The sequence below is a fragment of the Choloepus didactylus genome, chromosome 10, assembly GCF_015220235.1.
Source record: "Choloepus didactylus isolate mChoDid1 chromosome 10, mChoDid1.pri, whole genome shotgun sequence".
Lineage (NCBI taxonomy): Eukaryota > Metazoa > Chordata > Mammalia > Pilosa > Megalonychidae > Choloepus > Choloepus didactylus.
In genome coordinates, this window is record NC_051316.1 from 128,973,581 (window position 1) to 128,998,238 (window position 24,658).

General features: G+C 52.8%; 1 non-coding gene across 1 annotated transcript; it reads left to right on the top strand.

Moving 5' to 3' along the window:
• The first annotated feature begins 23,258 nt into the window (after positions 1 to 23,258).
• LOC119505803 lies at positions 23,259 to 23,385 on the top strand. Its single transcript, XR_005210843.1, has one exon. It is a non-coding gene; the product is annotated as a U6atac minor spliceosomal RNA (small nuclear RNA).
• The last annotated feature ends 1,273 nt before the right edge of the window (positions 23,386 to 24,658 follow it).

The following is a 24,658-nucleotide window of genomic DNA, read 5'->3' on the forward strand; positions in this document are numbered from 1 at the left end:
ACAATTTCCTCGAAACATATAAATTACCTAATGTGACACAAGAAGAAACAGAAAATCTCAACAGACCTATAACAAGTAAGGGATTGAATTGGTAATCAAAAACCTCCCAACAAAGAAAGTCCAGAAATGGATGATTTCACTCCTGAATTCTACTGCACATTTAAAGAAGATTTAACACTAATCCTTCTCAAACTCTTCCAAAAAATAGAAGGGAAACGAGTACTTCCAAACCATAACACCAAAGACAGATAAACAGCACAAGAAAAGACCAATATCCCTTAGAAATAGAGATGCAAAAATCTACAACAAAGTACTGGCTGACCAGATCCACTAAATGGATTATACACCATGACCAAGTTGGATTTATTCCAGAAATGCAAGTATAGTTTAACATAAGAAAATCAATCAACGTAATGCCCCACATAAATAGAATGAAGGGAAAAAAACACATGATCATCTCAATTGATGCAGGGAAGTGTATTAGTCAGGGTTCTCTAGGGAAACAGAACCAAAAGGAGATATCTGCAAATAGTATCAGATTTTATAAAAGTGTCTCATGCAACTGTAGGGATGCATGAGTCCAAACTCCGTGGGGCAGGCTGCGAGCTGACAACTCTGATGAAGGTTGTTCTGGTTTGCTAATTCTGCCCTTTTGCAAAACACTAGAAATGGATTGGCTTTTATAAAAGGGGTTTATTAGGTTACAAAGTTACAGTCTTAAGTCCAAGTGTCCAAGGTAAGGCATCAACAATAGGTTACCTTCACTGGAGGATGGCCATTGGCACCCAGAAAACCTCTATTAGCTGGGAAAGCACGTGGCTGGCATCTGCTTGCTCCCAAGTTGCATTTCAAAATGGCATTCTCCAAAATGTTACTCTTGGGGTGTTTTGTCCTCTCTTAGCTGCAGCTCCTCTTCAAAATGTCACTCTTAGTTGCTCTGATCCTTCCATCTGTGAATTCCTTTATCCCACTCCAGTGATCCCACTCCAGAGATCCAGTGATCTCCAATCTTGACATGTACTGAAATGGTGGCTGGGTTCCATGTTTGGTTAAATCCTCATGTTGGGCTGTAGCTTCTGGGGTTCCACCTCCTGGAAGCCCAGAATTTTCCAAACCATCAGTTTCTGGTTTCTTTGAACCCAAGAGTTCAGTTCTAAGTTTATCTCTCTCTGCTCGCATTTTACTATAAGCTGCAATGAGAAGCCATGCTATATCCACAACTTTTAGTTTCAAAATCTCATCAGCCAAGTATCCCAGCTTGTCGCTCCCAAATTCTTCCTTCCATCTGACCACCAGGACTCAATTTTGCCAAATTCTCTGCCACTTTAAAACAAGGATCTCCTTCCCTCCATTTTGCAATGACACTTTCAACATTTCTGTTTAAGTCCTCATCAGAAGTATCTTTAGAGTCCATATTTCCACAAACAGTCTCTTCAAAGCAATTTAGGCCTTTTCTATCAAGCTCCTCACAATTCTTCCAGAATCTTCCCCTTATCCATTTAAAAAGCCATTCCAACATGTTTAGTTTTTGCAAACTCAGCAACACCCCACTCCTGGTACTAAAATCTGTTCCAGTTTGCTAATGCTGCCCTTTTGCAAAACACCAGAAATGGATTGGCTCTTATAAAGGGGGTTTATTGGTTTACAAAGTTACAGTCTTAAGGCCATAAAGTGTCCAAGGTAAGGCATCAACAAAATGTACCTTCACTGAAGGATGGCCATTGACATCTGGAAAACCTCTGTTAGCTCAGAAGACATGAGGCTGGTGTCTGCTTGCTCCCAGGTGCCATTCTCCAAAATGTTGTTCTTGGAGCATTTTGTCCTCTCTTAGCTGCAGCGCCTCTTCAAAATGTCACTCTCAGTTGCTCTGATCCTTCTGTCTGTGAATTCCTTTATATGACTCCAGTAGTCCAATTAATACCCACCCTGAATGGGTGTGTTAACACCTCCATGGAAATTATCCAATCAAACATTTCACTCACAGTTGTTTGAATCACATCTCCATGGAAACACTCAAAGGATTCCAATCTAATCAATACTAATGCATCTGCCCCACAAGATTACATCAAAGATAATGGTGTTTTGGGGGACATAATACTTTCAAACCGGTGCAAAATTCTTTGATGAATTCCCCAGGATAGACTATGAAGTAGAGATGAAGATTCTCTCTTCTGACTGCTGAAGCCATCACTTCTTAAAAGCCTCATTGAGGAAGACACTCCCCTTGACCAACTGCAGATGTCAGCAGCCAGAGATGCGATCAATGTACTGATGATTTAAGTCCATGAAATGTCCCCACAGCAACAGATAGGCCAGTGCTTGTTTGACCAGAGAACTGGGCACCATCTCCTGGCCAAGTTGACTCATGCACCTAACCCATCACAAAAGGCATTTGACAAAATCCAACATCCTTTCATGATAAAAACACTCAGAAAAACAGGAATAGAAGGGAACTTCTTCAACACGATAAAGTGCATTGCTGGAAAATCCACAGCAAAGATCACACTCAGTGGTGACAGACTGAAACCTTTCCCTAAGATCATGAATAAGAAAAAGGATGCCCGCTGTCACCACTGCTATTCAACATTGTACTGGAAGCTCCGGCCAGAGCAGTCAAGCAAGAAAAAGAAATAAAAGGCATCCAAATTGGAAAGGAAGAAATCAAATTATCCCTATTTGCAGATAACCTGTCCTATATATAAAAAATTCCAAAGAATCTACAAGAAAGCTACAAGAACTATTAAATAAATTCAGCAAATTTGCAGGGTACAAAAGATGAGCACACAGACATCAGTTGGGTTTCCATACACCAGTAATGAACAATCTGAAAATAAAATTCCATTTACAAGAGCACTAAAAGAACAAAATACCTAGGAATAAATTTAACCAAAGAGGTGAAAGCTTTGTACACTGAAAACCATAAAACATTGCTGAAAGAAATTAAAGAAGGCCTAAATAAATTGAAAGACATCCCACATTCATGGATTGGAAGCCTTAATATTGTCAAAATGTCAATTCTGGCTAAAGGATCTACAAATTCAGTATGTTCCCTATCAAAATTTCAGCAGCCTTTTTTGCAGACATGGGAAAGCTGACCCTCAAATTTATATGGAATTTCAAGGGGCCCCAAACAGCCAAAGCAATCTTGAAAAAGAACAAAGTTAGAGGACAAAAACCTCCTGGTTTCAAAACTTACTATGAAGCTACAGGAATTAAAACTGTGTGGTACTGGCATAAGAGCAGGCATATAGGGCAATGGAATTAAATTGAAAGTCCAGAGATAAATCCACACATCTTTGGTTACTTGATTTCAACAAGTGTTCCAAGTCCATTCAATGGGGAAACAATAGTATCTTTGACAAATGGTGCTGGCACAACTAGAAATCCATACGCAGAATAATGAATGTGGACCCTACCTCTCACCACTTACAAAAATTAATTCAAATGGATCAATGACTTAAATATAAGCACTAATTCTAGAAAACTCTTACAAGAAAACATAGGGAAATCTCCTCAGGACATTGTGGTAGGCTATGGATCTTTAAATTTGACATAATAAAACAGAAGCAACAAAAGAAAAAATAGATAAAATGGACTTTGTCAAAATTAAAAACTTTTGTGCCTCAAACAACATTATCAAGAAACTGTGAAGACAACCTACAGAATGGGAGAAAATATTTGGAAACCATGTATCTGACAAGGGTTTTTAATATTCAGAATATATAAAGAAAACAATATATAAACAAAAGGACAAACAAGCCAATAAAAACTGGGCCAAAGATTTGAAAAGACATTTCTCCAAAGAAGATATTCAAGTGGTCAATAAGCTCATGAAAAGATGCTGTGATGATTTGAAGCTGTATGTAGCCCAAGAAAAGCATGTTTTTAAAGCGAATCCATTGTCGTGAGTGTGGACCCATTGTAGGTAGAATCTTTTGGTAAGTCAGATCTTAACTTGAGCCATGACCCACTCATTCAGGGTGGGTCTTAGTTCTCTTACTGGAGTCCTTTATAAGAGGATAAAATACAGAGAGAAACATACAGAAGACGGACAAAGACACAGAAGCTCAGAAAGAAAGCCACGAATGGGGCAGCCAGAAGCTGAGAGCAATGAAAGCCGGGAGAGAAGGACAAGCAGACGCTGCTCTGTGCCTTCCCATGGGATGGGAGAGCCCAAGATCACCAGCAGCCGGTCTTCAGGAGACCAGATATTGTCTAATGATGCCTTAACTTGGACAGTCTCATGGCCTCGGAACTGTAAGCTTCTAAGCTAATAAATCGCCACTGTAAAAGCCAACCCATTTTACGGTGTCTGCATTTCATCAGCTTTAGCAGACTAAAACAGATGCTAAACATCATCAGCCATTAGGAAAATAAAAATCTAAACCACAATGAGATGCCACTTCCTACCCTCTAGGATGGCTGTTATTTACACAACGGAATAATGAGTGTCCACAAGGATGCAGACACGTGGAAACCCTCGTGTGTTGCTGGTGGGAATGTAAAATGGTGCAGCCACTGTGGAAAACAGTCTGGTGATAACTCAAAAAGTTAAACGCGGAGCTACCATATGACCCAGCAATCCCACTCCTAGGTGTACACCCCAAACAATGGAAAGCAGGGGCGCAAACAGACACTTGCACACAAACGTCCGTACGGCTTCATTCACAAGAGCCAAAAGGTGGCAGACACCCAAGCGTTCATCAACTGGCGAACGGATAAACAAAATGTGGTGGAAATTATTCAGTTGTAGAAAGAAGTGATGTGCTGGTGCACACTACAACATGGATGAAACTTCAAGACGTCTTGTTGAGTGAAATAAGCCAGACACAAAAGGATAAATATTCTATGACGTCACTTACATGAAATACTTAGAAGAAGCAAATGCATAGACCGAAAGCAGAGGACTGGTTCCCGGGGCTGGGGGGCAGGGGAAATGGGGACTTATTGCTAAATGTGTGTTTGGGTTTAGGACAACGAAACTAGTCTGAAAATTGACAATGGGGAAAGTTGCACAGGATTTGGATGTACTTCATGTCAAAGAATTGTCCACTTAAAATGGTTAGAATGATTTTTCTGTGATGTATATTTCACCACAATTAAAATTAATATTTTTTAAAAGAGTATGAAAAAAAATTGCATGTTGGGATAATATGTGGGATGTGTTGAGATACATAAAATATATTATTGAAACTGATTTCATCTGTGTGGGGTTTTTTTTTAATTTTTTCTTAAGGGGCTACTAGAAAAATCTAAAATTGCCTTTGTGGCTTGCACTGTGTCGTTCTGGACAGCTCTGCTCTAGGGCCTCCATTGCAAGGATAGAAAAGCAGGAACTGTGGGAGCCACGTGTGTTTGGGGTCTGACAGAGGATGCAGCTTGGGGGGAAAGGAGCAGGGGTTTGGGGACATACCTGGGAGGCCACAGAACGGGGCGGAAGGCCCAGGGCTGCAGCTGTGGCCAAGGGGGCAGGTGAGCCTGCGAGGAAGCTCCTTGGGCTTCTGGGCAGTGGAGCCCACTGTCCTGAGGGGGTTGTGGGACGAGGAAACTAGGCTGATATTTGACAGCGGTGAAAGTTGCACGGGATTTCAATGTGGGCCAGGCCTTTGGGTCATGCCCCCCACCCCCTCGGGCCTTGCTTTGCCTAGGGTGGAAGGAGGGAGCAAGCAAGGAGGCTGGGCACGTCCCCTGGCAGGCTGGAGCTGGGTAGCCGAGGCCACCCACCAGCTGCTGCCACAAAAGGAGCAGCGCCCACTCCTCAGCTGCCTCCCTCTAGCCATCCCGAGGCCATGGGGCTGGGAGGAGGGCAAGGGTGGGGTGGGGTGGCCTGGGGAGGGTCTCCCCACCCTGCTGCTCTCCTCTCCCCCTTGCTCTCCATCCTCCTGTTTCTTTCTGCTCTCTCTGGCTCTCCCTCCCTCCCTCTCCCCCCTCCCAATAGCCCTAGCAGAGAGGGGTGGCAGAGCAGCCCCTGTCCATAGTAACAAATCTTCTGCCTTATTCCCTCTCCTTTATTTACACCGGGTGCACAGTAGCAATTCAATCAGAGAAAGTGCCGTGTTCTTGGAGGCGTGCAGCCCAGGAAATAGATGTTTGTGTTAATCAATCTTGAAAGAGCCTGTGGGGCCCGGAGCTGTGTGACACGAGAGATTTCTTCTATTGATTAATTGAATCCGAGCAGGAGGGGTGGGGAGAAAGCCAAACACTCCCAGTGGCCAAAAGCTTCGGGGCTGGGTCGGGCTTCTGTGCCCCCACCCCTGCCTGGCCCAAGGCGTGTTTGGGGGCCCCTGGGTTCCGGGCCCCCCATACCTTTCTCTCCCCTTGGCATCGGGCACCAGCTGGGGGTCAGGATCCCTGACTCCAGGCCCAGTTCAGCCCTGGCTTTCTGTGGGAATTTGGGGACAACCCTCTCCTGTCGGGGCAGCTGGACCAGGGGACGGTCCCAGCCTCACACCGCCAACCCCTGACAGCCCGGCTGGGTGGGCCCGACACCCCCGGAAGGACCCAGGGAGGCCCATGAATGGGCATGGCCAAGGACTGGGCCATGGAGGGGGTGGCCGGGCACCCCCAGGGCCCCTGCTTCAGGCCCTGGCCCAGCTGCTACGTGGCACCAAGTTTGGGTGCTGGCCAGTGGACATGGAGTGAGCCCCTGGCCCAGGCACCAGCTGGCCCTGCTGTAGGTCTGGAGGGCATGTGCTCTTGCCTAGGTGACCCGAGATCCAGCCTCTGCCAATGCCATTAGGGGCCTCAGAGCCTCTCCCCGCAAGGATCTGGGGGAATCAGAGGGTGGCGAGAAGTAACTATGACCCCCAGGAGGGCTGGGGAGAGCACTTGGCCTCAAAATACTCCACCCTGGTCACGCCTGGGGGCTAATTCAGAAACCGACCCATCCAGGGTCCTCGTGGGGGCTGGGGCAGCAGACGGGGTCATCCTCAGAGCCATTTCTCAAGGAGAAAACAGAGGCCCCAACAGGCGGAGAAGGGCAGGTTGCAACTTGAGCCCCACATCACCCCATCCCCGGGAGCCCAAGCACCTGCTGTCCTGTCCCCAGGAAGGTGGTGGGGACGAGACGGGCTGATTCCAGCACCTGGGGGTGGACATCTGACCACTTCCCAGAGGGCCGAGGTGCCTGCCGTCGGGGACGGGAGCCCTTGCCCCCAAGGGCACATCCGAGGGCTGGGCGGTCACGCCTCCTCCCCCAGCAGAGAGCCTCAGGGGCCTCATCCGGGAATCACCAAGGCAAAAATAATCACAAAAAAAACAGGTGTCTCCCTGTCCCTTGCCAAGCTTCCGTGGTCATCCTCATCACCATGACCTGAGCACCCACTGCCCACCAGGGGCCACATCCTCATTGCCTCATGGATTTGGGGCTGGAGCGGCCCTATCCCGAGGCCCCGTCCACAATTCCCGAGGCAGCACTACAGAAGGGAGACCCCATCCAAGCACGGAGAAGGGCTGTGGTCTGAGATGAAGCCACCCCAGGGCTGAGAGCCTCGTTCCCTGCCCCTTCTCCTAAGAGGCCTGGGCATGTTTCCGGTTTTACCACAGTCCTGTGATGGTGGCACAGAAATGCCTGGAAGGGACAGGAGGAACGGACCCCAGACCCAGGCAGGCCTCTCGCTCATGTGAGAAACAAACACTACTCCTAAAAAGGAGTAAACGCTCACCCAATTGTGGAGAAGAAAATAATTTACTCATGGTCTTGCAAGAATGGGTGTGCAACCAAAATGTGGGGGTTGGTGCCCAGAAAAATAGACCCAGCAGTATTTATTCCCTACGCCTAACTGCAGGTCCCTCCCCTGTTTCTCCATTGGCTGATACTCCAGAGGTTACAATCTATTCGACAAGCCTAACTACCCCGCACAAATTTGAAACATGCAGCCAGCCCAAATTGGAAACATTTGAAAAAAGTCTCCTGCACAAACTTGAAACATTTGAAACAAGTCTCCACCCCTCTTTCCTTTGTTCTTTAGCTGCAGGGCCAGCCTGAGCTAGTTTGGTAACAACTTATGAAGCTATTTTAGGAATCTCTATTCCCCCCCACCCCAGTTTCCACCTTGCAAGGACAGTGGGCGGATAAACAGGAGGACCGGCCACTGATTATAGCTTGGCTTCTTGACCCTCTGCCATTCCCCTGAGCTTCCCCCACCCTGTGTGAAAGCTAAACTTAATCTAATTCTCACACTCGCTCTGCCTTGGCTTCCCCATCTGTTAAACGGGTCGGACCAGGGACATCAGAGGGGCCCCTTTGCTACTGGGTGTCGTGCGGGAAATCTGCCTTGCTGAGCAGCTCCAGGCACCGCCTGTGTCCTGCCCCGAGCACAACCCCCACACGGCCTGAGGCAGTTGCCGCAAACAGCTGCAGGAGCCCCCAACCCGCCTGCCTCTGGGAGTCCAGGGGGGCGCACGGACGGAGCTTTCGCCTCTGCCCTCGCCAGCCCTCCTCCTGCCTCTCACGTCCCCTCCGGAAAGACACACCAATGACACCGGGGAGCTGAGGGCTTGGGGGGTGACCCAGCCGTGGCACTGTTCTGGAGTTAAAAGGAAGTGGATTTTTAAGAATAGTCAAAAGGCTTTTTTTGAACTGCTAATTGGATGCCTTTTGTCCCGTTTCCCCACACACGCACACACACTCACGAAGCTTTGATTTTTCCAACAAACAAACAAAGCATAATCTCTGCAACTGCAACAGAACATCCTGTTTAGGTTGACAGAAGTCAAAAAAATGACCCCAAATCGTCCCACCACGAAATGCTTTTCCAAGAAGGGTTCAGCGGCTCAACCCCGTCCAGCCTCCCTCCCGTGGCCGCGCTCTGCCCCCGCCCCCGCCCAGGCCGTCCCCGGCCATCCCCCCGGCACACAGGCCAAGCACGACCTCCAGAGAGGAAAGGAGCAACTTGACCATACAGAGAAACACCAGCTTCGAATGTCAAAACCAAATTGCAGACAAAGTTAAAGGACAAAAGACAAACTTGGAAAAAATATTTGCAACATATACGGTTACAGAAGAGTTGCTATCGTTAATATGTAAAGAGTTCCTACAAATACTAACAAGGAACAACAGGCCATGCAAAAGACAGTCGATAAGCATTCAAGAAATGGTGGAACTTCGCAAAATTCAAAAAAATTTAACAGAAAAGAGCAAAGACATCTCTGAATCTCTGCCAAACTGGCAGAGAGTTTTATGTTAACACTAAGATTAATGAGACAGTGGAAATAGACACTCTTGGTTCTCATCTATCATTCTAGAAGGAAATATGGCCATGTTCACACACACACACCCCCATTTTCACATGGGCATGCCCTTTTTATTCAGTGATGTCCCTTCTCTGCGTTCTTGGGCAGAGTAGCAAGCAAGGATATTTATCTGAATCTTGGTGTTCCTTATGGCAAGAGGATCGGAAACAGTGTCAACATTTGTCCATGGGGGGTTGGTTACATAAACCCCCTTTTCTTAACACAATGTTGCCGCCTGGCTATTCAAAGTCACATGAGGAACAGTACAGTGTGATCCTGGTGAGATTTTAAAATGCATGTTTTCTACACACACACACACACAAGGAGCTTTTAAAGGAGGGGTCGCAGCTGACCCCGTCCCGCGGCCACGGAGGTGAAAGGGCACACGGCTGGGACCCGGCCACCCCCCGCCCCGGGCCGGCATCGCGGCACCACACAGAACAGCAGCTGAAATCGTCAAAGGCCACTTTCTCCAACCTTCGCAGCCGGCACAGGCGTCACCTGCCCCCACGTGGCCCCGCGGCAGGCGTCAGTCCGCACGGCCTCACAGGCAGGTGAGAAAGTGGAACGCGTGGCCGGATGTGAGAGGAGCTCAGCCTGGCACTGCCTGCGCCAGCCACGGGGCTCTCCAAGGCCCGAAGGACAGTTGGGGATCCCGGGAATCATGTCCATGCTGGAGGGACACAGCAGTGGAGACGTGCTGACTCAAGTCTAATCCAAGTCCCTCTTGCTGCAGGGGAATGTACTCTCCCTTACTTGGTCCAGAGTAGAGATGGAAACTGCCTGTCTCCCGGCTTCCCTGTCACAAACCAACAACCCTCGCTCCCTCTCTTCCTTCCATCCCGCCTCTCTCCCTCCCTCCTCCTTTCTTTCCCGCCGCCCTTCCTTCCTCCTATCCTTCTTTCCTTCCTTCCCACTCTCCCTCCTCCCTTCCTTCCATCCCTCCTCTCTCCCTCTAACCCACAAACCTGGACGAGTCCCTCTGGGAGCCAGGCTCTGCTGTGGCCCGGGACAGGCTGGCCCAGCCCCAGGCCTTGGGGCCTGCTCTGCAGACAGACGACCAAGGAGCATCTAATGTGGGGGGCTCTCGAGGCCGTGAAGCAAAGGCAGCAGCCCCGGGCAGCGCCTCAGGGTGCAGGAAGGCTCTGACCCAGGATCGCAGGCAGGGCCATGAGGGCAGTGACGGAGGGGGCCGTGCGGACCCACTCGGCCTGCTCAGGGAAGGGGTGGGGGCGGAGGGCGACGAGCCGAGAGCAAGAAGGTGAGCCCCAGGGGGCGTGGGGGACAGAGGACCTGGGTTTTCTCTGGGATTTGAGAGGCTTCAGGCAGAGCCACACATTCTGGCCTGACTGACCCCAGGCCCCAGTGTGGGGTGGACACGAGGCGGGCCAGGGACAGGGTCCACAGGCAGACCAGGAAGGGAACATGGCGGCCTGGACAGAAGGGAAGAAAGTGGATTATGAAATACCTTGAAGAAAAAGCACCATGGTTCCTCATGGGTCGGATGTGGGATGTGAGTGAAACGAAGTCCACCGGGCTTCCAGGGTGGGCCCAAGCCCAGGATGGGGGCCACGGCCTGAGACGGAGGCCGTGGGGGGAGCGGGTTTGGGGCAGTAGCATGTTGGCTGTGCTGAACTCGAGGTGCTCTCAGGCCCCAGGAGGGGCGATCACCTCTGACAGGTGGAGGAGGCTGTCAGCCGTAGAAGGAGCTAGAAGCTGTGGGCCTGGGAGAGGCCTCTGAGGAAAGAGGACAGACGGAGAAGAGGAGAGGCCCAAGGACAGCTCTGGGACCTGCCAACGTGCAGAAGTACAACCATTGCCCTCGAATCTGAGCAAGCCCGGAGGGTTTGTGCTGGTTTGAAACTGTCATGTGCCCCAGGAAAGACCGTGTTCTTTAATGCAATCTTGTGTGGAGCAGACTTATTAGTCTTTTGATTAGGGTGGGATGTTTGATTGGATTGTTTCCATGGAGGTGTGAACCCCCCCATTCAGGGTGGGTCTTGATTAGTTCACTGGAGTCCTTAAGAGAGCTCAGGGGCCGACACAGACACTGACGCTTGGAGATGCAAACAGAAAGAAATTTGGAGATGCTAAGAGATGAAGAAGCTAAGAGAGGACCCCCAGACAGTTAGAAACACCCCAGGAGAACCAAGCAGAGATGAGAGAAGCTAAGAGAGACAGAAGCCCAGAGACATTTTGGAGAAAGCCATTTTGAAACCAGAACCCGGGAGCAAAGGACAAGCAGATGCCAGCCACGTGCCTTCCCAGCTGACAGAGGTGTTCTGGATGTGCCATCAGCCTTTCTTCAGTGAAGGTGTCCTCATGTTGATGCCTTAGTTTGGACACTTTTATGGTCTTAGAACTGTAAGTTTGTAACCTAATAAATCCCCTTTATAAAAGTCAATCCACTGTCGCTGCAAAGGAGAGGCTAGGCCTCCCTATAATTGTGCCTAAGAGCCTCCTCCCGAATGCCTCTTTGTTGCTCAGATGTGGCCCTCTCTCTCTAGCTAAGCCAACTTGAAAGGTGAAATCACTGCCCTCCCCCCTACGTGGGATCAGACATCCAGGGGAGTGAATCCCCCTGGCAATGTGGAATATGACTCCCGGGGAGGAATCTAGACCCGGCATCGTGGGATGGAGAACATCTTCTTGACCAAAAGGGGGATGTGAAAGGAAACAAAATAAGTTTCAGTGGCTGAGAGACTCCAAAAGGAGCTGAGCGGTCACTCTGGTGGGCACTCTTACGCACAATATAGATAACCCTTTTTAGGTTCCAGTGACTTGGAATAGCTAGCAGTAAATACCGGAAACTATCAAACTACAACCCAGAACCCTTGAATCTTGAAGACGATTGTATAAATATGTAGCTTACGAGGGGTGACAATATGATTGGGAAGCCATATGGACCACACTCCCCTTTGTCTCGTTTATGGATGGATGAGTAGAAAAATGGGGAAAGAAAAAAAAAAGGGTGCCCAGTGTTCTTTTTTACTTTAATTGGTCTTTTTCAGTTTAATTTTTATTCTTATTATTTTTTTGTGTGTGGTAATGAAAATGTCAATAATTAATTTTGGTGATGAATGCACAATATAATGGTACTGTAAACAATTGAATGTATGCTTTGTTTTGTATGACTGCATGATATGTGAATATATCTCAATAAATATGAATTAAAAACAAACAAACAAACAAACAAGTCAATCCATTTCTGATATTTTGCATAACGGCAGCTCTCGCAAACTGGAATGGAGTGGGAAGGATAATAAAAGTCGGCAGGTCATGGATTTGGGCTGTGGTGGGACGAGGACCTCAGGGTACTAGAGTGTGGAGGCAAGAAAGAGCAGAAGTGATGGATAGAGAATGACTTGCTTGATATCAAGAGTAGAAAGGGGGTGCAGATGGCAGCAACAGGGCCAAGTCAGCATGGGGTCAAGGCATAAGACGGGCAGAGGACAAGGTTAAGTCACATGTCAGTGGCTGAAAGGGGCAGAGGCCAAGGCCAAGGAGCTGAGTGGCAGGGGTGCGCAAGGATGTTGGAATCACCAGCAGGACAACCCGAGTGACAGGGAGCCCAGAGCCAGATCCTCCAGGGCCGAGAGGGAGGCCTGGAGGCCACAGATGCCTCAACAAGGAGCTTGGGCTCCCCGCTAAGCTACCCTCTTCCTGGCCTGTTCCGTTTCTGACTGCACCCAGCTGGCTCACCCTCACCCCAGGGCCTTTGCACCTGCTGGCTCCAGGGTTTGGAATTCTCTTACCCCGGGTCTTCACCTGGCTACCTCCCTCCCATCCTTTGGATTCAAGCGGGTTGTCACCTCTTCCGAGAAGCCTGCCCTGACTACCCAACCTAGATTGGGTCTGGCTACTTCCTGTCCTGAGTATTGCTCACCGCCAGTGTCCTCCCTCTAGAAGATGACACCCACCCATGTCAGCACTCAACACTCTACTCCTGAGCCTGCCTCAGTGCCCAGCATGGAGTGAGCCCCAGGGAATGCTTTTCAAACTAATGAAATTAATAAATGAGTGAACATGTGGATGAAGGATGGCAACTCGGCCTTCTGCCTCCTCCTCTCCCGAACTGCCCCCACTCTGTGTGAAAGCTAAACTTAATCTAATTCTTACACTCCCTCCGCTCAAGCCACCCCTCCCTCCGAGGCCACAGTTAAGTTCAAGGCCACATTCATATCTCACCCCCTCTCCTCTAAACGGGCCACTTCTGCCATTGCCTCTGCTAAGCTTGGGGGAGCTGCTGGCTCGGGGGGGCTGCTGGCTGGAGGGGTGCTGCTGGCTCGGGGGGCTGCTAGCTGGGGGTGCTGCTGACTGGAGGAGGTTGCTGGCTGGAGGGTGCTGCTGGTTGGAGGGTGCTGCTGGCTGGGGGTGCTGCTGGCTGGAGGGGGCTGCTGGCTGGAGAGGGCTGCTGGCTCGGGGGGCTGCTAGCTGTGGGTGCTGCTGACTGGAGGAGGTTGCTGGCTGGAGGGTGCTGCTGGCTGGAGGGTGCTGCTGGCTGGAGGTGCTGCTGGCTGGAGGGTGCTGCTGGCTGGGGTTGCTGCTGGCTGGAGGGGGCTGCTGGCTGGGGGTGCTGCTGGCTGGAGGGGGCTGCTGGCTGGAGGGTGCTGCTGGCTGGGGGTGCTGCTGGCTGGAGGGGGCTGCTGGCTGGGGGTGCTGCTGGCTGGAGGGGGCTGCTGGCTGGAGGGGGCTGCTGGCTGGAGGGAGCTGTTGGCTGTAGGGGGCTGCTGGCCTACTAACAGAAGAGAAGGGCCCATAGCTGCACCTCAGTAGAAGACATGCCCCGGGGGAGCTGCGGCTTGGCTCCCAGTCCCCATCTTTCCTGTCCTCAGGCCTGCTGGACCAGGTGTGGGCTCTGCCATGCCGACAGAGAGGAGAGGCCTGGGTCCAGGTCACCTGGGGATGACTGTCCCTCGCTGGGGCTTGTAGCCTCGTAGTAAGTGCTGTGGGGTGGTGAAGGGGAGGCACCTGGCACGTGTGTCCCTGTCTAAAGCTGCAGCCCTTGGCCTCTGTGCCTCCCAATGGCCTGGCACACAATGGGCCTGCGGAGTGGACTTAGTGCTGGAAGGTGCTTTGTGGTGCTCGCGCAGAGACAGGGGCCTCCTCTGTCCTGCTCCACCGTGCAAAGTGGGCACAGAGGCCCTCCCCTGGGCAACATCTGCCACGCAGGACATGCCCGAGTTCAGGCCTGGTCCCAGCTCCCTCTCCTGGCTCTGCGCCCACCCCTGCCCCTGCCCGGAAGTGCCCCTTCTCCCCTGCCTGCCGCCCCATCCCTTGGTCTAGGAGTTTGCCCCGAGGTCCTACTTTTGCCATCGGGCAGTACCTCTCGAGATGAGGCCGTGCTGCGTCACCCAAGGGCCCTAACTCCAACAACAAGCATCCTTATAAGACACTCAGCGGGGAAGGCCACGTGGAGATGGAGGCAGACACCAGCCAGGGCACCCAGGGGCCACCAGGGGCCAGAAGGGACAAGGACCGGCCCTCCCCAGGGCCTTCGGAGGGAGCACGGCCAGGCCCACACCTGGATGTCAGTCGTCAGCCTCCAGAACCGTGAGACAGTAAATGCCTGTGTTGTAAGCCCCCACCCCGGTGTGCAGGGCCTGGTGACGGCCGCCCAGGAAACACTCGCAGGACGAGCCCTTGGGGGGGGGCCCTGAGCCTGAGCCCCTGACAGCACCCGGCCCCTGGCCACCACCCGCAGCACGAGGGGCTCAATGACCCCCGTCACCTGCAGCGTGGGCAGGGTTGGCTCTTCTCCCCGCGAGCCTGCAGGCAGCTGGGGATGCAAACAGACCCCAGCCGGAAATAGCGTCGGGCCCAGAGCACAGGCTGCTGGGGCCACAGGGCAGCGCCACAGTCACCAGGGCAGGGGCAGGGCTGAGGAGGGCCAAGGAGGAGCCGGGGCCATGGAGGGCAGCTCTCGGCCTCTCCTGTGTCCGCCGCCACCCTGGGGCCCCTTCTGGTGCCACAAAGTCCCGTTGGAGCTCACCTGAGCATGTGGCCTAGAAGACGACACCCGTGACCTTGGGCAAATGCGTCCCTGCCCTGAGCCGGACACCTCACCCACAGACGGGCAGAGCAGTGGGGCCTGGGTGCAAAAAGCTGCCCCTGGCTGCCACCCCCACTTCCTTGTCCAGTTATGGCATGGAGGGTAACATGGGGTCCCTGGGAGCAGGGACTTCCGTGAGGCCCCCTCCTACACACTTGCCCCGGGGACATCAGCCACCCCCTTGTTCCCTGTTAGAAGGCAGGGGCCAGCGCAGCCTTCAAGTCCCTGCTCTGCTGCCTACTGGCTGGGGGTCCTCTCTGAACTTCAGCTTCCTCCTCTGTCACATGCAGAAAGCAGCAATGGGACCAAATGGGGACCACATGGCTAAGCCCCAGACAACACAGCGGGCGCTGCTGTGATCATCATGCCAGAGGGCAGGGGCTGGCAGCACCGACCTCCTTCTGGGTCAGTCTCGCTGTCCAGCACCATCTTTTAAACTACCTTCCCTCCGGCCTCATCTTCCAGGATGAGTTGGCAAAGGCCTCGTCATTTTGAGCCCACGTCCTCGTCCCTGCCTGATGGCCAAGAACCGAGAGGGGCCTGAGTTTCCTCCCGGGTTCCGCTCTGGGCGGCCGCTGGGAGGGAAGGAGGCTGCGATTCTTCCTGTGATGATTATTCAAAATGGGCTGTTTGGGTCCTTCAAATGCTGCCGGGTGCAGTTCCTTCCTCCGGTGCCAACAGGAGCCGCAGAGCGAGCACTGCGGGCTGACGGGTCGCCCAGCCAGGGGGGCGGCCACACACACGGCACTGCGACCCCGTGAGAACACGGCCCCGGCTCTCAGTGGGGAGGACTTGCTCCTAGGGGAGAACTGAGGACCGTCGGGTACCCACCCCCAGCCCAGCCAGGGCTGTGCCAGCTCCCGCCCTGGCCAATGGCGGGGACCCAGAGGGATGCCCCGGGTTGACCCATGCTTCAGGCCCGTGTCAGGTTATTTGGGGCCAATCCTTTCCCACTGTGCCCCCTCCTTGGTGGTTATCGTGCAGCTGCGACCCTCTTCCACCGGGAGACCCCCAAGGCCAAGGCCCCACCCGGCGGCTCTGCCCAGGGCAGCTGACCTGGGGGGACCGTCCAGCCCCCAGGCCCCACCTCTGCCTCTGCTGAACTCCGCTCTCAGGCAGGCCCTCCTGCTTCGGAGGGCCTTGGATTTCACCCCGTGCCACTCTTGGCATCTGTGTGACCTCAGGCCAAGAGCCTGGGCCACAGGTGACCTCTGCACCCACCTTGTTGAACAAGGGAACGAGGGAGAAGCTCAGCACACACGGGCCTGGACAGGTGGGCAAGAAACATGCAAGAAAGGCCCCTGGCCCTCGGGCGAGCTGTCCAGGGGGCCCTTCTGTGCTTCTGGTGACCGATTCAATAGCCCGTCTCCCCCTCCCGGAACCCCAAGGACCGAGCCCAGGGGTGAACGCAAGTAGATGCGGGTGTAGCTGGGCATAGAAAGGCCGCTTTGTTTCTGTAGCTCATGCCACCCCACCTCTCCAGCCACATATGGTTTCTGGGAGGTGGAGAGAAGTCGGCCACTCTTCCCTCCCCAGGCCATACCCACAAACACCCTCAGAGCCAAGTGAACGAGAAGAGAAATTAAGGCCCATCCACCAGAGCCGGGCAGTGGGGCAGCCTGAGAAGGTTCCGGCACAGCCATGAGCCGGCTCCAGAGGCCAGGTGACCTCTGTGGGTCCTGGCTGCTCCTGCAGGCCTGCGGCCACCCCTCCCTCCCCGGCTGCTCGGCGGCGTGCAGGGATATTTATATCACAGAGGAAGGGCAGCCCCAGAGCTGGGTCCACGGGGGCTTCCGGTCCACTTGACCGTCAGGGCCCAGGCAGAGCCCAGTGCTCCGGGGATGGCCGGGTCAGGCAAGACAGTCTCCAGCCAAATGCCGGCCCTGGGAACGCTCCGTCCCCTCCTCCCTCCCGCACGTCCGGGGTCAGCGGTCACTTTATTAATAGAGGCCCCCAAGGAGAGGCCTCACGGCCCCTGGACGGTCATCACTGTCCCTGTAGAGGAAAACAAAGGCTGCCCACCGTGTGGGCTTGACTGAGAGACTCTTGGGGTAACCCCTGGAGGGAGCCACGGAACAGCTGGGAGGACCGGGCTGGGGGCAGGCCAGGGGCTGGCTTCCCCGGACCTGACTCCCAGGGGTGTAAATCTCCCCGGCAAGGCAGGATGTGACTCCCGGGGATGAATGTGGACCTGGCATCATGGGATTGAGAATATCTTCTTGAGCAAAACAGGGATGTGAAACTAAACGAAATACAGCTTCAGTGGCTGAGAGATTCCAAATGGAGTCGAGAGGTCACTCTGGTGGACATTCTTATGCACTATATAGATAACACCTCTTAGGTTTTAATGTATTGGAATAGCTAGAAGTAAATACCTGAAACTATCAAACTCCAACCCAGTAGCCTTGACTCGCTGAAGATGATTGTATAACAATGTAGCTTACAAGGGGTGATGGTGTGATTGTGAAAACCTTGTGGATCACACTGCCTTTATCCAGTGTATGGATGGATGAGTAAAAATATGGGGACAAAAACTAAATGAAAAATAGGGTGGGATGGGGGAGATGATTTGGGTGTTCTTTTTTATTTTTATTTTTTATTCTGATTCTAATTCTTTCTGCTGTAAGGAAAATGTTCAAAAATAGATTGGAGCGACTCCCAGGGTTGTAAATCTCCCTGGCAATGCAGAATATGACTCCCGGGGATGAATGTGGACCCGACATTGTGGGACTGAGAGTATCTTCTGGACCAAAAGGGGGATGCAAAATGAGACGAAATAGTTTCAGTGGCTGAGAGATTTCAAATGGAGTCGAGAGGTCACTTTGGTGGACATTCTTATGCACTATATAGATAACACCTCTTAGGTTTCAATGTATTGGAATAGCTAGAAGTAAATACCTGAAACTACCAAACTTCAGGAGTCCAACCCAGCAGTCTGGACTCCTAAAGACAATTATATAATAATGTAGATTACAAGGGGTGACAATGTGATTGTGAAGACCTTGTGGATCACACCCCCTTTATCTAGTGTATGGATGAGTAGAAAAATGGGGATAAAAACTAAAGGACAGATGGGGTGGGATGGGGGGATGATTTGGGCGTTCTTTTTTCACTTTTATTTGTTATTCTTGTTCTGGTTCTTTCTGATGTAAGGAAAATCTTCAGAGATAGATTGTGGTGATGAACACATAACTATGTTATCATACTGTGGACAGTGGATTGTGTACCATGGATGATTGTATGGTGTGTGAATGTATTTCAATAAAACTGAATTTAATTTAAAAAAATAGATTGGAGTGAAGAATGCACAACTATATGATGGTACTGTGAACAGCTGATTGTACACCATGGATGATCGTAGGGTATGTGAACATATCTCAATAAAACTGAATTACAACAAAAAAGGTTGCGCAGCAGGACCGCGTTTGCTCCGTCCGAGTTGCCAGCAGGTGCCAGGTGCAGCACTGATTCCACAAAGCTCTTGGGGAGCAAAAAGCAACCACAAAATGCCTCACCTTCAGAGACATAAAAGGTGTCTTTGCAGGGAAATACCCTCTTTTAAGCCATTTGGGCCCATAAATACATGGAGAAGTCTGGAAAATTATCTGGACCCGCCCTCGTTCCCCTGCACACCAAACCTCTTAACAGACCAAGTTGCTGTCGGGAAAATGTCGTGAAAGCCCTCGACAGAGGCAAAACGCATGGCCAGCTGTCCTGCCCACACGCCTTCCGGGCCGCCTCTGAGCTGCCTGACAACCCTGTAAATTACTGGAAATAGGAAACTGCTAATGATGCAAAAGACGCTTGTGCGCGGACTGCAGATACGGCCCGTGGCGCGGTCGGCCGGAAGGCGCGGGACTCCCGTTTCTTCTTTGAACCTGCTCCCGTGTGCTTTTAAACGTGTCTCCCATGGGGGTATTCCGGGTATGATACAACACAAACCCTGCGGCAGAACTGAGCCAGAAGAAGCTTGCCGCCTGCACCTGGGGCCACACCTGTTGGACACACCTGGAGCCCCCACGGCAGCCCCACGGCTCAGCGGGCTCCCCCCACGGCCCCCAGGTGCAGTGAAGCTGAGGTCCAGGGCACCATCCTGGCCATTCCCAGGGACGCTGGGACCCCAGAAGCCCAGGTTCCAGACCCAGAGGCCCACAGCACCTGGGCATGTCACCTCCAGGTGTCGTGTAAACACTCCGAGCCTCAGTTTCTCCATCTGGAAGACGGGCACAAAAATAGCCAACCCCTCCACTGCTCTGTTGTCAGTCCCGTCAGGGGAGAAACTGAGGCACAGAACCACTAGGCGACTTGCCTGAGGCCAGAAGCAGCCTCTAATGGGAGGCTTAGAGAACACGAGATGGGGGAGTCCTCTGCCCGGGGAAGGCTCAGCAAGAGGCCGGGGAGTGGCCGCATGGCCGCCAGGACCGGAGCCCTGGGAGGTGCAGCCCTGCCCCCTGGCGGACGCTCCTGGGAACGCCCGCACGGCACCCCGGGAGGCGGGGGCAGCCTGCGCTCCCACCTGTAGGGCAGCACCCCCGAGAGGGGTGACTGGGATGGATGCCCAAGCCACAGGTCCCAGCAGTGGGACAGGGAAACCCTCTCCCTGTCACATCCCTTCCCATCGAGAGTAAAGTGCAGGCAGGGGCAGTCCTACCACCGCTGGGGGCGGACCACTGGCTACTCCAAAGCCAGCGGGTCAGGGGCTGGGGGACAGGGGAACGCCACAGGCCGGGGTCCACCTGATTCCAAAGGCCCCAGGAGTGGCCTGAAGCTGACCCTCAAAAGCTCCTGCAGCCCAGGCGGGTCCCGCATCTCTAAGACCTTCCCTTCAGAGGGGCAGTGGGTCCTTGGGAACTGTCGCCCTCCTGCCTGTGCTGCTTCTCTGCCCCTCCCACCTCGGACCCTCCCAGGAACCTGGGGAGCCTTTGGGGCCAGCGGTCAGCAGGCAGAGGTCTGTGACCTGGAGGTGGGCAGGGCCCCCCAATCACCCCACCCAGCCCACACAGGCTGCCAGTAAAACGTGCCTTCCAGAGAACTTTCCCCACTTCAAGGTTCAGCTTAAACCCACCACCGTTCCCTAATTCCACAGGACTCTGCTGGGCACCGGGAGGCCATGCTTTCTTTCGATTGCATCCCATCTCCGGCTTTGCCCTTCCTGTGGGTTCCAAGAGCTTCGGGTTGTGAAAGATCTGGCCAGCCCCGGGCCATCTGCACACCTAGGTTTCTGGAGAAGGGATGTAGCCACATTTGGAGGCTGATGGTTGTAGGCTTCCCTCAGCTGCCTGAGTCCTGACTCACAACATTTTCTAGATCCACAGCAGACAGTTCATCAGAATCTGGGAGATTCAGGCTTTCCAAAGCCACCATGCCTGGAGACGAGAGCATAGGAATCAGCGCAAAAGCAGGCTTGCCGCTGGGGGTCTCGCATCTAGTGCACATTTGTGGAAGGGGGACCAGGCAGCCTCCCAAGCCCTGTGCCTGCAAATCAGCTGACCGCCACCAGGGAGGCTCCCGCTAGCGCTGGCGGCCTGAAGGACCGCGGCAGCTCCTGCTCCTTCTGCTGTCTTCTGCCCTCCTCTTCCTCTCTCAGTTTTCTTCTCTTTTCTAGTTCCTATTTTCTTCCTCGCTGTATGCTTCTCAAGAACACAGGGCTGGATCCCACCAGCCTGGGAGGCGGGGGGGGGGGGGGCGTGATAGTAAATAATAGAAATTTCTTTTTTGAAAAAGGTTTTTTTTTTTTGTTTACCACAGAATTTCCCAAACAGGTCCTTCCCTTGTTTTCATGGGGTATCTCAAGTGACAACCGGTCACTGGTGCCCACTTTGGGGAATGCTGCTTGGGCAAATAAAAAAAGCTCCCCTCCACTGGTTCACTAGGGCTGGCAAATTTAGCAGGGAAAATGCAGGCTGTCCAGTGACATTTGAATTTCAGATAAACAGCAAAAAACTTTTAGCGTATGTTATGTACAATGATGTATTTAGAACATATTTAAAATAAAGTATATTTGGTGCTTATCAGAGATTCAAATATAACTGGGAACCCTACCCACGGACATGCTGGGGAAAGGACTGGAGCTCTCCTGGTCTCTGGTAGTGTGATGGCCAGGTGAGGTCACCTTCCCTTTCTTCTGGGACCTCCTCTGGGTGCAGCCCTGAAGGCTCCAAATAGGAGCCTTCAAAGGAAGGCCTTGGGGAGCTGCATTCCTGGTGAGCTCAGGGTGGGGGGCACCAAGTGACCCCTGGGGGAGCTCTCAAATGCACGCCCGCCTTCCTGCCGTGCAGCCCGAGCACAGGGCGGACCCCTCTGCCGCAGGGCAGCTCGCCGGCCCAGGAGGGTTTTGCCACTGTCTCGGCCCCCTCTGATGGAGGCGAAGCCAGAACTGAAGGCGCGGGTCTCAGGGGAATAAAGAAATACTAGCGATCCAGCCGCACATGTATTCACCAAACGCTGGGCCCCAGGATGAGGGCACGAGCAGGAGAGAAGGCACCTGTGGGGGCGCGGGGCCCGGGGCCCCAGCAGAGACGCCCGGGGAAAGCAGCCTCAGCACATGCGCCCAGGGGAGGAGCTGCAGGTTACCAGGTCCTTCCAGCCCGGCCCGCCCGACCCTGCAAAGACCCTCGGCCGCCTTCCCTCGCGAGGCAGCCTTCTGTGACGAGACTGGACCCTTCCCACTTCACGGGCATCACTGCCAAGTCCCCTGAACCAGGTGGGGTCATCCAACCCCCACCAAAGAAGTGACCGGCTGCTAAGATGAGGGGACCCGGAGGGCTTCATGATGCAGATTCCTGAGCCCCGCTGCAGACCCGGGAGTCAGGCGCCAGGGGACCGGCCAGGAATCTGCATTTAACAAGCCCCCGGTGGGTCTGAGTCAGCCGACACTCGAGGGGCCGGGTCTGGGGTTCCCGAGGGGCCAGCCGCCCCTCCACGCCCAGCCCATCCGGGACCAGGAACCTGCAGACCCAAGGGAAGGAGGCGGCCCCGGGGCGCTGGGACCGCCCGGCAGGCCCGAGGCAGGGGGTCGTGCAGAGCAGCCGCGTGGGGAACGGTGGGGCCCAGGCACTCCCAGCCCGGAGCAGGGTCCTCCAACGGCGACATCCCCAGCCAGCCGCCCCTGGGGGCCGAGGAGGGAAGGCCGGGCCGGGCCGTCCGCGCACCGCCGGGACCGCGTCACCTCGAGGGGCCCGTGACCCTGGAAACGAGGCACGGTTTGCAGCTCTGGCCGTTGTGCCCTTCACACGAGAGGGGCCCATGGCCGGGAAGTGTGGGGGCGCGTCCTCCCGTCACAAGCACGGCCGCTGCAGGCTGCCAGCCCCGCTTGTGTTTCGATGGGAGCTGGGGTGTGATTCATGCCCTCGGGCCATATTCTTGTCGAAACTGACGCCGCGAGAGGGAACCGCACCTCCTGGGGCGTCCGGCCTGAAGTTTTAATGGAAAACGCGGGAGGCAGTGGACTCCGGCCCCCGCCGGGACTCGAACCGGGGACTCCAGGAGGGACACAGTAGGAGCCGGGCGGCCGCGGAGCAGGCGCGGGGAACGCCCCCAGTACCCACAGTTCCAAGTGCAGGGCCGCTTCCGGAAGTCGGTGGGCGCGGCCCTTCCATTTCTCGGTTTCTGATTCGTCGCAAATCACTTCCATTTCCGCAGACGCTTCCCGACCCTCCGGGAGGAGTGTCGCTGCAGGAAGTGCGCGCCGGCAGTTTTATTTCCGGGGGAATCTTCTTTTTAAATGACGGTCCGGTGTTCCCCTCAGCCTCTGATTGGCCGACTTTATGAATATATTAGAGCCCGAAAAGTGATCGATTTTCTTACATGTTCAAATAAATGTGGACGATATGATGCAAGTATTTGCATCTTCCAGTAGTAGTCTGGTATTTTCACAACTTTGTATATCTGAATTGGGAACAGGAAGTCACCGTATGCGTAAAGGCGGCGTATTTCCTGGGCTATAAATAGGGTGCAGGCCGCCACCATCCGCGTGTTGTATGAAAGGAGAGAAGGTTAGCACTCCCCTTGACAAGGATGGAAGAGGCCCTCGGGCCTGTACAACACGCATACGGTTAAGGCATTGCCACCTACTTCGTGGCATCTAACCACTGTTTTTTGCAGCAGTCTCACGTGCTTTGGAAAAGATTTAGGTTATTTATTAAAACTGGGTGATCTGAGAACATCTTGACCGAAAGGAGGACGCGAAATGAAACAAAATAAAGCTTCAGTAGCTGAGAGGTTTCAAATGGACTCGAGAGGTCACTCTGGTGGACATTCTTACACACTATACAGATAACCCTTTTTTAGGCTTTAATGTATTGGAATAGCTAGAAGTAAATACCTGAAACTATCAAACTCCAACCCAGTAACCTTGACTCTTGAAGACGATTGTACAACAATGTAGTTACAAGGAGTGACAGTGTGATGGTGAAAACCTTGTGGATCGCACTCCCTTTATCTAGTCTATGGCTGGATGAGTAGAAAAATGAGGACAAAAACTAAATGAAAAATAGGGTGGGATGGGGGGACGATTTGAATGTTCTTTTTTACTTTTATTTTTTATTCTTATTTTTACTTTTTCTGGTATAAGGAATACGTTCAAAAAAATAGATTGGGGTGATGAATACACAACTATATAATGGTACTGTGAACAGTTGATCGTACACCATGGATGACTGTATGTACGATATGTGAATATATCTCAATAAAACTGAATTTAAAAAAACAAAAACAAAAAAAACTGGGTGATGGATCCATGGTGATTTGAAATACACACACAGGCTCCTGCCTGCTCCCAAACACAGAGAATATGATTATTATTTTGTGTTGTTTGCAGTTTTTCATGTCTATTTTTAAAAGTTTCCTTTGTTAGTACCATAAATTATGAGTTTGCAATCAATACACCTGGAAGCAGGTCGGAGCCTAATTTTAAAGCAGAAAATTGTCTCTGCTACCTCGATAGCCACAGCGGAGAGGCAGGTAGGGTTGCCAGATTTAGCAAATAAAAATACAAGACATCCAGTTAACTTTAAATTTCAGATAAATTATGAATACTTTCTGAGCAGATGTACGTCCAAGCCTTGGAGCTTCGGGCCTGGACAAAGTGGAGAGGAGGCTCAGCCGGGGGTGGGGGTGGCGGTGGTTCTGGTGGGCCGCTGACCCGTGGGCTCCTTGTGAAAATCCCTCTGAAGCTCTGGCGCATTAGTCCTCATACTGTTCCATGAATGGATGAATGCTGAGCAGAATGGGTGCAGCATGGAGGCTGGGGCTCCAGGGGAGGTCTGGGAATGCTGCCACAAAAGACACCACCTGAACTGAGACCTGAAGGAGGTGAGTGGACAGCTGGAACATTCCACAGGGGAAAGGCAAATGCAGGCACGGGCCTGGTGT